Genomic DNA, 13,611 nt, shown 5'->3' on the forward strand with positions numbered 1-13,611 from the left:
TTCGGTTGGGGGGGGCATTCAGTCGCTTCGTGTTTTCGGCAGCACTGAAGGGCCCCCTGTAGCCAAAATGCCGATGAAGACCTGGACCGCTGCCGGGCCAGGGCTCAGGGTGCCCGGGTCATATTGCCTCACTTGCCTCCCCCTCTGGGCGGCCCTGCCAGCGGGGGTGGGGGGGCGTCTCGGGGCTTCAGCCCCACGAAGCGTGCCTGCTGGGGCTCAGGGCTTCAGCAGGAGCGGGACTGAAGCCTCAAACCCTGTCAGGTGCCTTCCATAGGGCTGAAGTTCTGAGCTCTGGCAAGTGCGCCCCAGCTCTCAAACTTCTGAGGATTGTCATATGTGACTCAGAGGGTCAGTAAGTATCCCTGGTATAGTTCCTCATGGCATAACAGCCAAACGTTTCTAATGATAGTAAATCAGAAGGACAATATATGCAAATAGATGCTGAGGTGAGAGTGTTTATTTCATAGCCTGATAGGTAAACTGACTTCTTTAGTGTATTTCCTTTTTGTGGTTTGGTTTTTAAATATTCTTTCCTTCCTTGTTAACATTCCTTTGTTTAATTTAAATGCTAAGTAGTTTTAAGAAAATTGATCATATTCTCTTGCCCTGACTAATATTCAGTATTTAAGTACCTATGAAATTTTGTGGTTCATATTGTTTTCCATTTTGTTTGTGACTGGCAACATAACATTAACTAGAAGGTAATCTAATCTCCCATAGGAATTGTATGTATAGGTCTCAATTCACTACGTGATGATAGATACTCTTTTAAAGGATTAATATCACACCCTGTTTGCTTCCATGTTTACATTTTTAGCTCTCTGTAAACTGTTTCCTTTTGGAAAAAAGGTGAAACACAGCTTGAAATAACTTCACTGAACTTGCTTATCCCTCAAATCTGAATGTGAAGAGCATTTCCAAAAAGAATCAATCATTTTCTTAATATGTGATCCATCCAAATTGTTTTAATTCCTATATTTTTTCACTTAGATCTCTAAGTGACTGCAGCAATAAGGTACTATACACAAATATTTCATATTGCGTATTCCAAGATGAGAAAAGTATACTGGAGACAATTCAAGGGATGGGGAGAAGAGAGGAGTATATAGTGCACTAAAAAAAAGAGGGGCCCAATTTACCACTGGGTTATGCCAACTTCTGCTAGTAAATCCCAGCATATGGAGTCCATTGAAGGGAAATCCACTGTGATGCTATATGACTGAAACATGAACATTTATATCACTAGTATTGTCTTTGTTAGAATTGAGAATGGACTAGTAAAGCTGGATGGATCACTAAGAACAAGTCACTCTAACAATGGGCCATAGAAGAAACTCATTCCATCCAGATAGACCTTCCTATGGACACCTCAGCACGGATATGGACAATGGCTGCGTTTGTGAGTCATCAAACCATGTAAGGACATGTGATATCCTCATGTGACCCTGGACTCCATCTTGTGCCAGTAGCTTTCCACAAACTGGGCTGTGAGCTTTGTTTGAAACAGAAAATTTCAAGGCACATGGCAAAGGGTGTGAAAGACCCCTGGGATGATTCCATTTTGCCTCTTTCCTGCCCTGATTGTCTGGACTGTGGACTTAGAACTAAAAGAAGTATATTGAACTATGGCTGAGGACCTTCCAATCTTTTGGAAGTTACCAGAGAGACTTTACAAGCCAGCAGTTTATAACATCACTGCTACAAACCTGATATAAGAACATTGCAATTAGTGTATGTATATGATCTATTAACCATTTTAACTCTCTTCTTTTCTTTTATTAATAAACCTTTAGAGTTGAGTTACTAAAGGATTGACAGCAGTGTGATTATTGGGTAAGATCTGATATATTAACCTGGCTAAATGGCTTATCTCTTGAGATTGGAAGGACCCTAATTTGATGAAATTGCTTTTCACTAACCACTCGTTATAGAGTCCAGTGTCTGGGTGGTGAGATAAAAGCTGGAATGCCTAAGGAGGTTGCATTTTTGACTTCTTGTTAACCTGTGGTTTAATATAATCTAATGGTAGAATAACCATCAGTTTGGGAAAAGCAGCAAAGAGTCCTGTGGCACCTTATAGACTAACAGAAGTTTTGGAGCATGAGCTTTCGTGGGTGAATACCCACTTCGTCGGATGCATGTAGTGGAAAACATCAGTTTGGGGTGAGTCTGCCCTATTTTTAAGCAGTTTGTCCTGAATCTGGCATTCCCAGCTGTGGCCTACTGAGGCACGGTGACACCCACCTGCACAATGGCTCTGTAATCCCTACTGCCAGGGAGTATGGCCAGGATGCCTGGGAATGTGCTGATTCAATGCAAAACTGGATACCTCCAACTGGCAGAGATCCGATGGAGCTCCAGTTTAAGATAAGTCTAATTTTTTCCCTGGATTAACTCTCAGGGAAAAGTAGCAGTGCAAATTCTGCTTGCCATTCCCTGGAAGCAATTTCATCTTGGGTTTCAGCTGATCCCTGGAGCAGGGAGAGAATCAAGCCTGCAGCCTTTCAGCATTTGTAAATTCACTCTTATGTATCTGTAAAAGCAGCGAAGAGTCTTGTGGCACCTTATAGACTAACAGACGTTTTGGAGCATGAGCTTTCGTGGGTGAAAGCTCATGCTCCAAAACGTCTGTTAGTCTATAAGGTGCCACAAGACTCTTTGCTGCTTTTACAGATCCAGACTAACATGGCTACCCCTCTGATACTCTTATGTATCTGTGTAACATTTCTAAACTGGATGACATGTATCAGAGATGTGGAATTCTGTAGTTTTCGAAGTCTCCATCTATTGGATGCTCCAAGGTTATTTGGATTCAATTGGAACTTGCAGCTTGTCTTTTTTATTTGCATAATAAGGCTATGAATGACAGAACAGCTACAGCCAGATGTGTTGGCTCCAAGGATTGCAATTTAGGAAGAGGAATATTTTGTACAAGTGAATAAAGAATGAAAGTGTGTGTGTGTGTGTGTGTGAGAGAGAGAGAGAGAGAGGTAGAGGTAGAGGTAGAGGGGAAGCACTGTCGTTGCAATATGCATAGTTAACTGAAATCTGAGTTCTCCAGTTTGACTTTGTTTTAGGCAGCCTGATTTGAGATTGTCTCTCTGAACTTAGAAGTATACTATAGCTTCCCAAGAGGCTCTCAGTAGGCAAAGAGCTTGAATTTCTTGTATGTCCCTATGGATGCTCCACTGTAGGATGTGCCATGTGCCCAAGCGCTCTTGACTGGAGACTGAAAAAAGCAGTGTCCACAGGTCCACACCTGCACAGAACAGTATCTTGTGCTCCCAAGCCAGGACATATAAGGAGGTATGGACCTGCCAACACTATTTGTTCACAATAGCCTGCTGCTTGAGACGGAGCATTTGTAGTGTCCGCTGTTCTCAGCATACCACCTTTCTCTCGTTAAATCTTTTTTTTTATTAGTGAAGGTTTTTGTTGTTGTTTTCTTAGGGTTTAGCACAAGCCTGTTCTTTGAAGCGGGGTTTACGCCTCCCCCCATTGAAATTATTGTTTTAGTGCCTTGGTGCTTCCCTGGGTTATGGCTAAAACGCCCGACTTCAAGCTCTGCCAGACCTGCCACAGGCCTTTTCCCTCTAGCTGTCTCCTGTGCCTTGGAGACACTCATGTCCTGTTGAAGTGGAAAGTCTGCATGGGGTTAAAAAGCAGGTTTCAAAAAGGTCAAGAGAATTGGTTCAATTTCCTCTTAAATGAATAATCTTTAGCTCCAGTAGGGTCTGCTTCCCCCCATACATCGGCCTCAGCTTCTCATGATGCTCCAGTGACTGCTGGAACCACAGAAGTAGCTTCAGAGATAAAGATCTCCTTTAAAAAAAAGCCCCTCTCCCATACAAAGGGCTCTAAGAAAAGGGGTAGGTCACCTCATAAATCTGACTTTCGGGAGCAGTTGTGTCCTACAAAGGGTACCTCCAGCTGAAATTGGTACTGAGGTTCCAGTATCACCTAAGAAATTCCTATCTGAGAGGTCTTTAGATAAGCAGCACTCAGAATCATCTAGCTCAGTACCACCCAACACCTTTCAGCACCGAGGTGCACCTAAATCTACCTCACATGCTCCAGTACTGTTATCCAGGTGTCACAGAGACCTCCTGGACCATCATCGGGCTTCATCTCTGGTACTGTCTTCCATTGTATTCCCACCCATCTTCCCTCCCTGTCCCTCTTCGGGTACCCCTCTCATGAAGAGCTTTTGAAGTAGGAAGTCCAATCTCTCCTGCACTTGGATGTGATTGAGCCTGTTCCTTAGAAGAAGGTTCTATTCCAAATATTTCCTGGTTGCCAAAAGAGATTGGCTGCAGACTAATTCTAGATCTCAGGAAACTCAATAACTATGTCCTTTTGCAGGACTTCAGGATGGCAAACCTAGCCATCATAATTCCATCCCTAGATCTGGGGGCCTGGATTGTGCTCTCAATCTCCAGGATGCCTACTTTCATATACCTATATACTCCTGCAAGCACTTTCTTTGCTTCATTATATGCTCAGAACATTACCAGTACTTCTTCATCCCTGTGGGGCTATCCACAGCTCCAGGGGTCTTTACCAAGGTCATCTTAGTAGTGGTGGCTCATGTACATTGGTGGGGCATTGTAGTGTTTCCAAACTTAGACAGCTAACTCCTCAGGAGTCACTCAGCACTAGAGATTCACACTTCCAAGACACTAGCCCTATTTCAGTCCCAGGGCCTTGCCATCAATCTAAAAAAAATCTACATTAACTTTAGGCCAGCAGAGAGACTTCATTGGGGCCATCCTAGACTCCTTAACCACCACAGCTTACTTTCCACAGTGACATTCTCCACCATGTCCAGTCTAATCTCTACCCTACAGCACAGTCTGAAAACAACTGCAAGGGCCTGCCTACAACTCCTAGGCCACATGTTGGCTTCCATGTTCATCACACTGCGTCTCAGATGTCTCCAGGCTCGGCTGAGGAAAAAACAGACACCATCTTTCCAAATGAATCACAGTACCTCCGAAAGTACTAGACTCTGTTGTAGAAAGACACAAGGAAGATGTGCACGGGAACCCCATTTTCATATCCTCCTCCTTCAAATCCTCAGGATGGATGCCTCTCTTTGGTTAGGGGGCCCATCTGCAAGGGGTCTCAACAAAAGGCAAATGGTCCTGTAACAGAATGCTGGTAGGAGAGCCTGGCCAGATCCCTGTTAGCCCCTCTCCAATTAAGGTGATTAGTTGGGGCTGGCAGGGGAGACCATGCCCAGATTACTTGAGCATCGGCACCTGCGGGCTTAATCAGCCGGCCGGCCATATAAAGCTGGAAGGGGGGAAACTACAGGGAGTGGGACACAGGAAGAGGAGGAGTGTATGGCTCTAGGTCCCTGCTGGTAGGGAAAGCTAGCAGTCCCCCAGGGCGTTGGCCTGAAGAAAGTGTATGTAGCCGGTGGTGGGAACTAGCACAAAGGAATAAAAAGAGCACTGGTGCATACACTTGAGGTGGTCTCCGACTGAGTTTTAGGGAGGAGCCAGAAGGGCGCTGTTACAGCTCCCCACAAGAGAGAACACTTCACATCAACATCCTAGAAGTCCACTATGCTTGTCAGCTCTTCCTTCATGACATACAGGGACACTCTGTAAGGGTAATGCTGGACAATTTGGCAACGATGTACAACAAAGGAGGGCAAGATCCCAGTCCTTAAGTGCTGAGTTGGAAAGACTGGAATTGGTGCATTTTTCATCATATAGAAATCTCAGCAGTTTATCTACCTGGCCTCCAGAAACAATTATGGACTCCCTGAGCAGAAATTTAAGTCAGGAACATGAATGGAAGCTCAATGACTGTCTTCCACAGCAGATGCCAAACCTTGGGCCTCCCAAGGATGGACCTAATTGCAACTTCAACCAAAGCAAAATGCCATCTCTCCTACTCCAAGGAAGGACAGAGCCACTGTTCCTTGGGGGATGCCTTACTAATATCCTGGCCCTGCATCCTGCTCTATGCTTATCTGTCTGTACCTCTAACTCTCAAAACCTTACTCAAACTGAGAGAAGGAGTGAGGATTATTTTCCTAACACCATCATGGCAGAGACAAGAGTAGTACTTTGACCTTCTTTATCTCTCTGTGGCAACACCTCTCCGCCTTCCGCTCAGCAAAGACCATCTATCTTAGAATTCAAGTGTCCTGAGCCATCCCAACCCCTAGTCTTTGAATCTCAAGGCATGGCTCCTTGATGGTTCTTTGGCTTGAAGTTAAGCTGTTTGTACGAGGTCCAGTCAGTCATCTTATCCAGCAGAAAATCTACTACTCACAAAAATTACCTGCAGAAGTGGAAATGTTTCCATTACTGGTGTTGGTTCCACTATTTGTAAGTCTCAAAGTTCCACTCTCAAAAACCCTAGTTTCTTGTTGGATTTATGGAGACATGGTGTATCAATAAACTCAGAGTACAGCTAGCCACTATCACTTACTAAAGGAATTATGGTCTTTGCCAATCCAAGCATATTAAGGGCTTATACAACTTTTTTCCCTCAATCAGGAACCTTGCTCTCCCATGGGACTTTAACTTGGTCCTTAATGCCCCGAGATACTCCCTCTTTGAGCCAATAGCAAACTGTTCTCTCTCCCTTAAGATTTTGTTTCTAGTTGCCATCACTTTGGCTAGAAGAATGAGAGAACTCAGGGTACTCATTCCTGACCCATCTTAGAGTGTCTTTTACCATGACAAAGTCACATTATGCCCCCATGCTCACTTCCTCCCTAAAGTCTTGTTGGAATTTCATATCAATCAAACATTTGTTTACCAGTATTTTGTCCAAAACCTCAGTCCTCCAGAGAGAAGACTAAGCTACACATACTACATGTCAAGAGGACCCTTGCCTTTTACCTTGACGGGACTAAGACCATTAGAGCCCCTTCATGTCATTTGCTGAAAGAATGAAGGGTCATACAATTCCCATTCAAATTGTCAAAGTGGATTTTGAATTGCATCTCAACCTGCTACAAATCACTGGAATACAGCCTCCGCATAGAGTAACAGCACACTCCACTAGAGCCCACCAGAGAGATCAGTCCACATAGCAGAGATCAGTAGGACTGCAACCTGATCTGTTCATACACATTCACCAAATATTACACAATCTTACCTGCTTCCAGAGCTGATATTACCTTTGGTGATGCAGTCCTCTGAATTATCTTAGATTTGTCTCCTCAGCATCCTCCTCCTCATTGAGTTACTGCTTGGGAGTCTCCTATGGTGGAGCACCCATAGGGACATACACTCAAAGAAGAGGGAGAGGTTACTTACCTGTATGTTAACTTGAGCTCTTTGATATGTGTTGTTCCTGTGGGTGCTCTATCTCCCATCCTTCCCCTCGGCTTTAGAGTTTTCGGTTTCATGGTCAAGAGGGAACTGAGTTGCAGTTGGTGTCACTCATTACCCATGGGTCTTGAACCTGGTCCTGCATGGGTCACAGGAGTATTCTTGCTTCAACTCTCCATCTGGCAGCCTGCTGGCAGCAGTTTACCTGAAACTCACTGAGCCTAGCCCCAGTGTGATGCTCTGCCCCTGATATCCAATTGGTGGAGTCCCAGAACAGCTGATTGGCCCTCTGGCCCCACTTAAACCAGGTACAGGAAGCAGTCTGAACAACTGGGTTCTACCTTGCCTGGACTGTGTACCTTGTGCTTCCTGATATCCACTGCTGCTTCTCCAACTTGATTTCTTAGCATTCCGATCTGGCTTGACTCCTGGCATCTGACCTCTTGTTCCTAATTTATAGATTCTCTCTCTTACCTCTGACACAGCCTACTCTCTGGTTTCCAACCCATGGTTCTGATCTCCAGTTTGTCACCTGCCTCTGATCTCCCAGTATCTCAATCCAGCTGACTCTTGATTCCTGTGTAGTAACTGCAGACTCTGGCTGCCCACGACCTGGCTGTGACAGCGGGTCTGAGCCTCCTTACATGCCCTTTCTTCGGAGCATGAGGTGCTCTTCTGCATAGACCCGTGGACTCTGCTTTTGTCAATCTCTAGTTGAGTGCATGGATGTGCACACCTCCTATGACAGAGCACCCTGAGGAACAAAACCTTTCTATGTTACTGATTATTCAGGCATCCTTGTCATAGTTCTGTATGTGTTTTGAGCTGGAGGAAACTCTCTAGCTTATGTGTTGTTCCTAACATTCAGGACCTGCATTTCACACATGCTAGGTAAACCTGGCCAGCAGGGGGCACTGCAGAGCAGGCACACCCTTTGACATTACCAATCACTGAAGTGATTCAGTTCAATCAAGTTTTCCTTCTTTGCTGTCTTAATAGTAACAAGACTTTTAAAAAATGGATGTATAAGCCACATAAACCAAAATCAGAACCTTATGTAATCCTAGCCAAACCCACAAATCAAACTGAAATTGTAGTTTTGTGGAAGGTCATCTTAATTGCTATCATCCAATCCCACAGTTTCCTTTCCCCATTTCTACTTCTTCCCTTAACCCCATCACTGCTGTAATCCATGACAACATTCCTGACCTTCCTACAAGTAAGCCTGGCACCCAGCTGATTTGCTAGCATCCTTGCTGGGGGTTCATTGCTCTCCTCATTTATCCCTGGGTCTTGCACCTATAACTGGAAGACATGGAGGAGGAAAGCTCATGGGCTTTCTGGGAGGGAGGTGTTTGCAAAGTTTGAATGCATATCTTTGCTTGAGCTGAAATGCCAAACCATTAGGGGTTCACTCAGCACAACTTCTTATGTAGTTCTATCATACTGGGGGGTCCCAGATGATGTGCCTTTGAATACTATCAATATGTAGACGGTGTGGGGAGCATGAAGAAGAATTTAAATAGAACTAGTGGGGAACTTACAAACTACTTCTATCTGCATCTCCCTGGGGTTCTTCTCTGCAAACTGATTTATTAGTTGGTATTTATGCCACGGCATTTAGTAGTGCATGGTCAAAACTGGTATGTTTATGCTTAGGAAAAGATAATGCCAGAAGTCTAGTGACAATCTCTGGTAAATAAACCTCCCATTAATTTTCTATTCCACATTTAAAAAGTCTTCATACATACAGGCTGAAATCATATATGCCAACTGTATTTAGGAATTACCTTTAAAATCTGCATGCATAGTGAAATTTCTCTGGTCATTTCTCACAGGAGGTTGGACAACAATTACAAAACTGTGCCCAGTACAATCTTGTCCATATACTTCCTCCCCCATTCTCAGAAAACTATCATGTGGCATATGGATAGAGCAGAAAGGGAAGCCAGATGCCTCTTGAATCAAATGCAGGTATGAAAAATGGTTATTTTCCTTACAATCTTCATGCTAAAATTATTGGACAGAAATGATATAATTGCTTCACTTAAAACCAAAAAAGACTCTGTTAAACAATACATAGTAAACCTAATGGTGGCCTGGAAATTCTTGTCTTCAGTACTGAGTGGTTTTAGTAAGCCATAGTTGATCATTCTTTTGAGGATGCAGCATGTCAATCAGCACAAAGTGCTTTCAGTGTGTTTCAAACTATCACACATTTTCTTTTGTGGTGCCGCAAAATGAATCCTTGACAAAACGATTTACTGACCATGTCAGTCATTGTCTAACTGGGAGTCTGCTTGGACATCTTCTCTTTCAAACTGACTGGTTCCCTGCAGCATTAAAAACAGAACAAACATCTTTGCTAGTAAACGTAAAAATATCTTGACAAGTTCAACTATCTTATTTTAACTCCTTGAGCACTTGTGCATTGGTCCATTTCACAACTGGAGTTTGCTGCAGTGTGCAAATATTGGTGGAACCTGCATCTATTTGGCGCACATCTAGAGGGTATTAAAAGTGCCAGTTTTTGGTAATGTACTAAAACCCCACCTCTTGACTCCTAACTGCAATCGTTAAGTTGTAGCAGGAGGAAAAATTTGATAACAGGCTGACAAATATTTTCACTTCAGGTTTTGAAAGTTTTTAATTTATTTTAAAATTTGAAAATACAAGTGCGCCTGAAGGTCTGAGTTTAACATATGACTCTTCAAGAGGAAATATATTTATTATTTGTATTACAGGATTGCCTAGAGGTTTCTTGATTTCAACTGAGAGGTCTCATGGGAGGAGGCAGTGTACAAAGTGTGTCCCTGCCCCAAGGAATATTATAGTCTAAAAAGACAAGACAAGAGACAAAGGGTGGTGGTGTCAGGAGGGAAAAAGTGCACAGACATTAACATTTATGTGCCAACTCCCATTGCAGCCAATAGGAGTTAGGTGCTTACATACGTTTGTGAATATGACCTGAAGTGACTTGTCTAAGGTCGCACACTAGATCAGCAGGAGAGCCAGGAATAGAACAGCTGTCTCCTGATCCCCAGGCCAGTGCCCTAGTCACTTATTCATGGAGAACTACATTTTTCATCCCTTGAACCTGGCTATACAGCTTTCTGTGTAATTTCTGTAAGTCCCTCCGAAGGCTGTTTCTGCAATGCTGTCTACAGTGAATCAGATTGATGTGTGTAAAAAAACAACATATTGGGATTTCTTTTAGCTCCTAATCTGTGTCTGCCTGTCCATCTGCCCTCAAGCTCTGAGCTCCTTGTGGCAGAAACAGGCTCTTCTTGAATGTCTGGAAATAGTAATAAGTTATCAGACACTTTTTGCCTTTCAAGCTAATTTGTGATTATTTGCATTTTATTAACCTAAAATAGAAATAAGTGATCCCTATCAAGGGGAGCAATAATCTCCTTAGAATGGCTGCATAGCTATTCTCCATAGCTGTACGTAAAGCTAAGCCTATAACTGTTCTGTCTGCATTTCTGCTGGATAAGACCCCTAGGGTCTTAGTGAACAAGAGGTTTCTGACAGTTTGTGGGTAGAATCTCCACCGAACATCCTTGCAGCACTTTCTAGTCAATAGTATTTTAAGATCTGGGTGAGCTGTTTCCTACCCAATGTGACAGTTGTTTGTGGACAGGAAAGAAAATCAGTCTTCTAATTTTTGAAATGCTGCAGTTGGTTTAGTTGTTATATCATGCCGTTTGTTATGTCATGTCAGATGCAATGTAACATGACAGAACATTTTACTGGGAAATTGGAATGCTATTTTTGCTAATGGAAAAATATGCTGTAATATTTGAAAAGTGAAAATTACAAGACAGAAGTGCATCCTAAGAACATAAGAATGGCCATAATGGGTCAGATCAAAGGTCCATCCAGCCAGTATCCTGTCTACCAACAGTGACCAATGCCAGGTGCCCCAGAGGGAGTGAACCTAACAGGTAATGATCAAGTAATCTCTCTCCTGCCGTCCATCACCACTCTTTGACAAACAGAGGCTAGGGACAGTATTCCTTACCCATCCTGGCTAATAGCCATTAATGGACTTAACCTCTGAATTTTTCTAGTTCTCTTTTAAACCCTGTTATAGTCCTAGCCTTCATCCTTTTCCTTCCTATCAAAAATAAAAACATTCCTTTAAAGGTCAGCTAAGGACCAGTCCATGGGAGAGGGAAATACTTTTGCTAAGTAAATACTTATTTTAACTCCTCTTAGATACCCATGATTATTTGAACACTGTATACAAAAGCTGAGTTATTTTTGTTTTAAAAATATTTCAATAGACATTTTGGACACTAATTTGTGGCAAGGCTTTGTGCAAGTCACCTAACTTTTCTGTGATTCAATTTCCCCATCTGTAAAATGGACAGGATAATTATTTCAGATGGGTGTCATGAAATTCAGTTAATGTTTGTAAAGTTTCAGAGTAGCAGCCGTGTTAGTCTGTATCTGCAAAAAGAATAGGAGTACTTGTGGCACCTTAGAGACTAACAAATTTATTTGAGCATAAGCTTTCGTGGGCTACAGCCCACTTCTTCAGATGCATAGAATGTAACATACAGTAAGGAGATTATATATACAGAACATGAAAAGGTGGAAGTAGCCATATCAAGTCTAAGAGGCTAATTAATTAAGATGAGCAATTATCAGCAGGAGGAAAAAAAAAGTTTGTAGTGATAATCAAGATGGCCCATTTCAGACAGTTGACAAGAGGTGTGAGGATACTTAACATGGGGAAATAGATTCAATCTGTGTAATGACTCAGCCATTCCAGTCTCTATTCAAGCCTAAATTAATGATATCTCATTTGCATATTTATTCAAGTTCAGCAGTTTCTCGTTGGAGTCTGTATTTGAAGCTTTTCTGTTGCAAAATTGCCACCGTTTAAGTCTGTTATGGAGATTGAAGTGTTCTCCTACTAGTTTTTGAATGTTATGATTCCTGATGTCAGATTTGTGTCCATTTATTCTTTTGCGTAGAGACTGTCCTGTTTGGCCAATGTACATGGCAGAGGGGCATTGCTGGCACATGATGGCATATATCACATTGGTAGATGTGCAGGTGAACGAGCCCCTGATGGTGTGGCTGATGTGATTAGGTCCTATGATGGTATTCTGTTCTTTTTGTTTTTAAAGTGTTTGGAAATGCGGGGATGGAAATTTCTATTGAATTACAAAATATTACTCACATTATTTTGGTTACTTTTGCAATTTTTACCATTATTTTTGCAAATAAATCCACGTGGGGCTTTATTATGCTGCCACGCCCTTAAATTATCCATGCTACCTTGAATACAAGGACTACTCTCTTTAAGGTGGGCAACTGTCATCAGTTTTCCTTATTAATGGGGAAAATGAGACACAGATGTGGGAACTGATTTGCCTGAGGTCACACAGCAGGTCAGTGACAAAGCTCTTCTAACTCCCAGTGCATAACCAGATAGTTCACAGGTATTTTGGGGACATATGTCACCCTTTGCCTAGTATGGTGTAGCTTGAAACAAATCATGACAACTTATTGCTAGGAAAGCTGTAGAGCAAATCACAATGCCATTTTGTTACCACCCAGGTTGCAGTCTATGAAAATGTAGGAGGCATCGTGAGAAGCCTAAGTACTCTAGTCTAAATGCAATATTGCCAATCCCAAACATTTGAAACTCATGAGAGATGCCCCAAAATATAAGATTTAAAAAAAATTAATGTTCTTTTTTTTAAATTTTCCTTCTATTTCAGGAACCTTTTAAGGTTCACATTTATTCTTTTCTCTGCAACCATGGGGGCATGAATCCAGGAGCTGAGGCTTTAAGAAAAACACCAAATAATGATACATGTACTAAAGTCATGCGAGCTGGCAACACTGAACAATCTATTGTAACCCCCTGGTCTTCTCTGAGGAAAAGGGGTGAAGATTTGAATAATGCGTACTGACGTATCCCCTGGCTCCTCTGTTCACATGGGTTGGGTTGCCGTTCTGTGCTTCTTTCTGTATGTGCTATTCATGTGTTTTTGGCATTCAACTTTATTTTCTGCATGCCCATGTGGTTTGTGATGCTGTGGATTTTCCATGGATGCTATGATACAAATTTAGGACTCAATCTAGCATTAGGTAGTGAGTGAGTGGACCACTGTGCTCATGTGGTTCCCCGTGCTGTGCCCTTGCACAATGAATTGCAATCTTGGGATCTTTCTTAACAGTGGTTTAGTGCACTCTTCCACACTGCTTTTTTGGCAAACAAAATATGGCCAGGGTGATTAAGGAGTTAATTGTGTTAAGAAATGCAATGGTTCAAAAGTTGTCAGAAGATCAA

At 42.6% G+C, this 13,611-nt stretch overlaps 1 long non-coding RNA gene across 4 annotated transcripts in view; it reads left to right on the forward strand.

Moving 5' to 3' along the window:
- Positions 1 to 13,611, forward strand: part of LOC120375200 — a 41,950-nt gene that overhangs the window by 27,771 nt on the left and 568 nt on the right. Inside the window, exon 5 of one of the 4 annotated variants that reach the window (XR_005586499.1) lies at positions 9,137 to 9,269. The exons of 1 other annotated variant lie outside the window; for it this stretch is intronic. This is a non-coding gene — a long non-coding RNA (uncharacterized LOC120375200). Of the gene's footprint in view, positions 1 to 990; positions 1,138 to 1,261; positions 1,714 to 9,136; positions 9,270 to 13,611 lie in introns of those variants that run through there. 2 more of the 4 variants (XR_005586498.1, XR_005586501.1) reach the window with 2 other exon arrangements.

Source organism: Mauremys reevesii, linkage group 11 (genome assembly GCF_016161935.1).
Source record: "Mauremys reevesii isolate NIE-2019 linkage group 11, ASM1616193v1, whole genome shotgun sequence".
Classification (NCBI taxonomy): domain Eukaryota; kingdom Metazoa; phylum Chordata; order Testudines; family Geoemydidae; genus Mauremys; species Mauremys reevesii.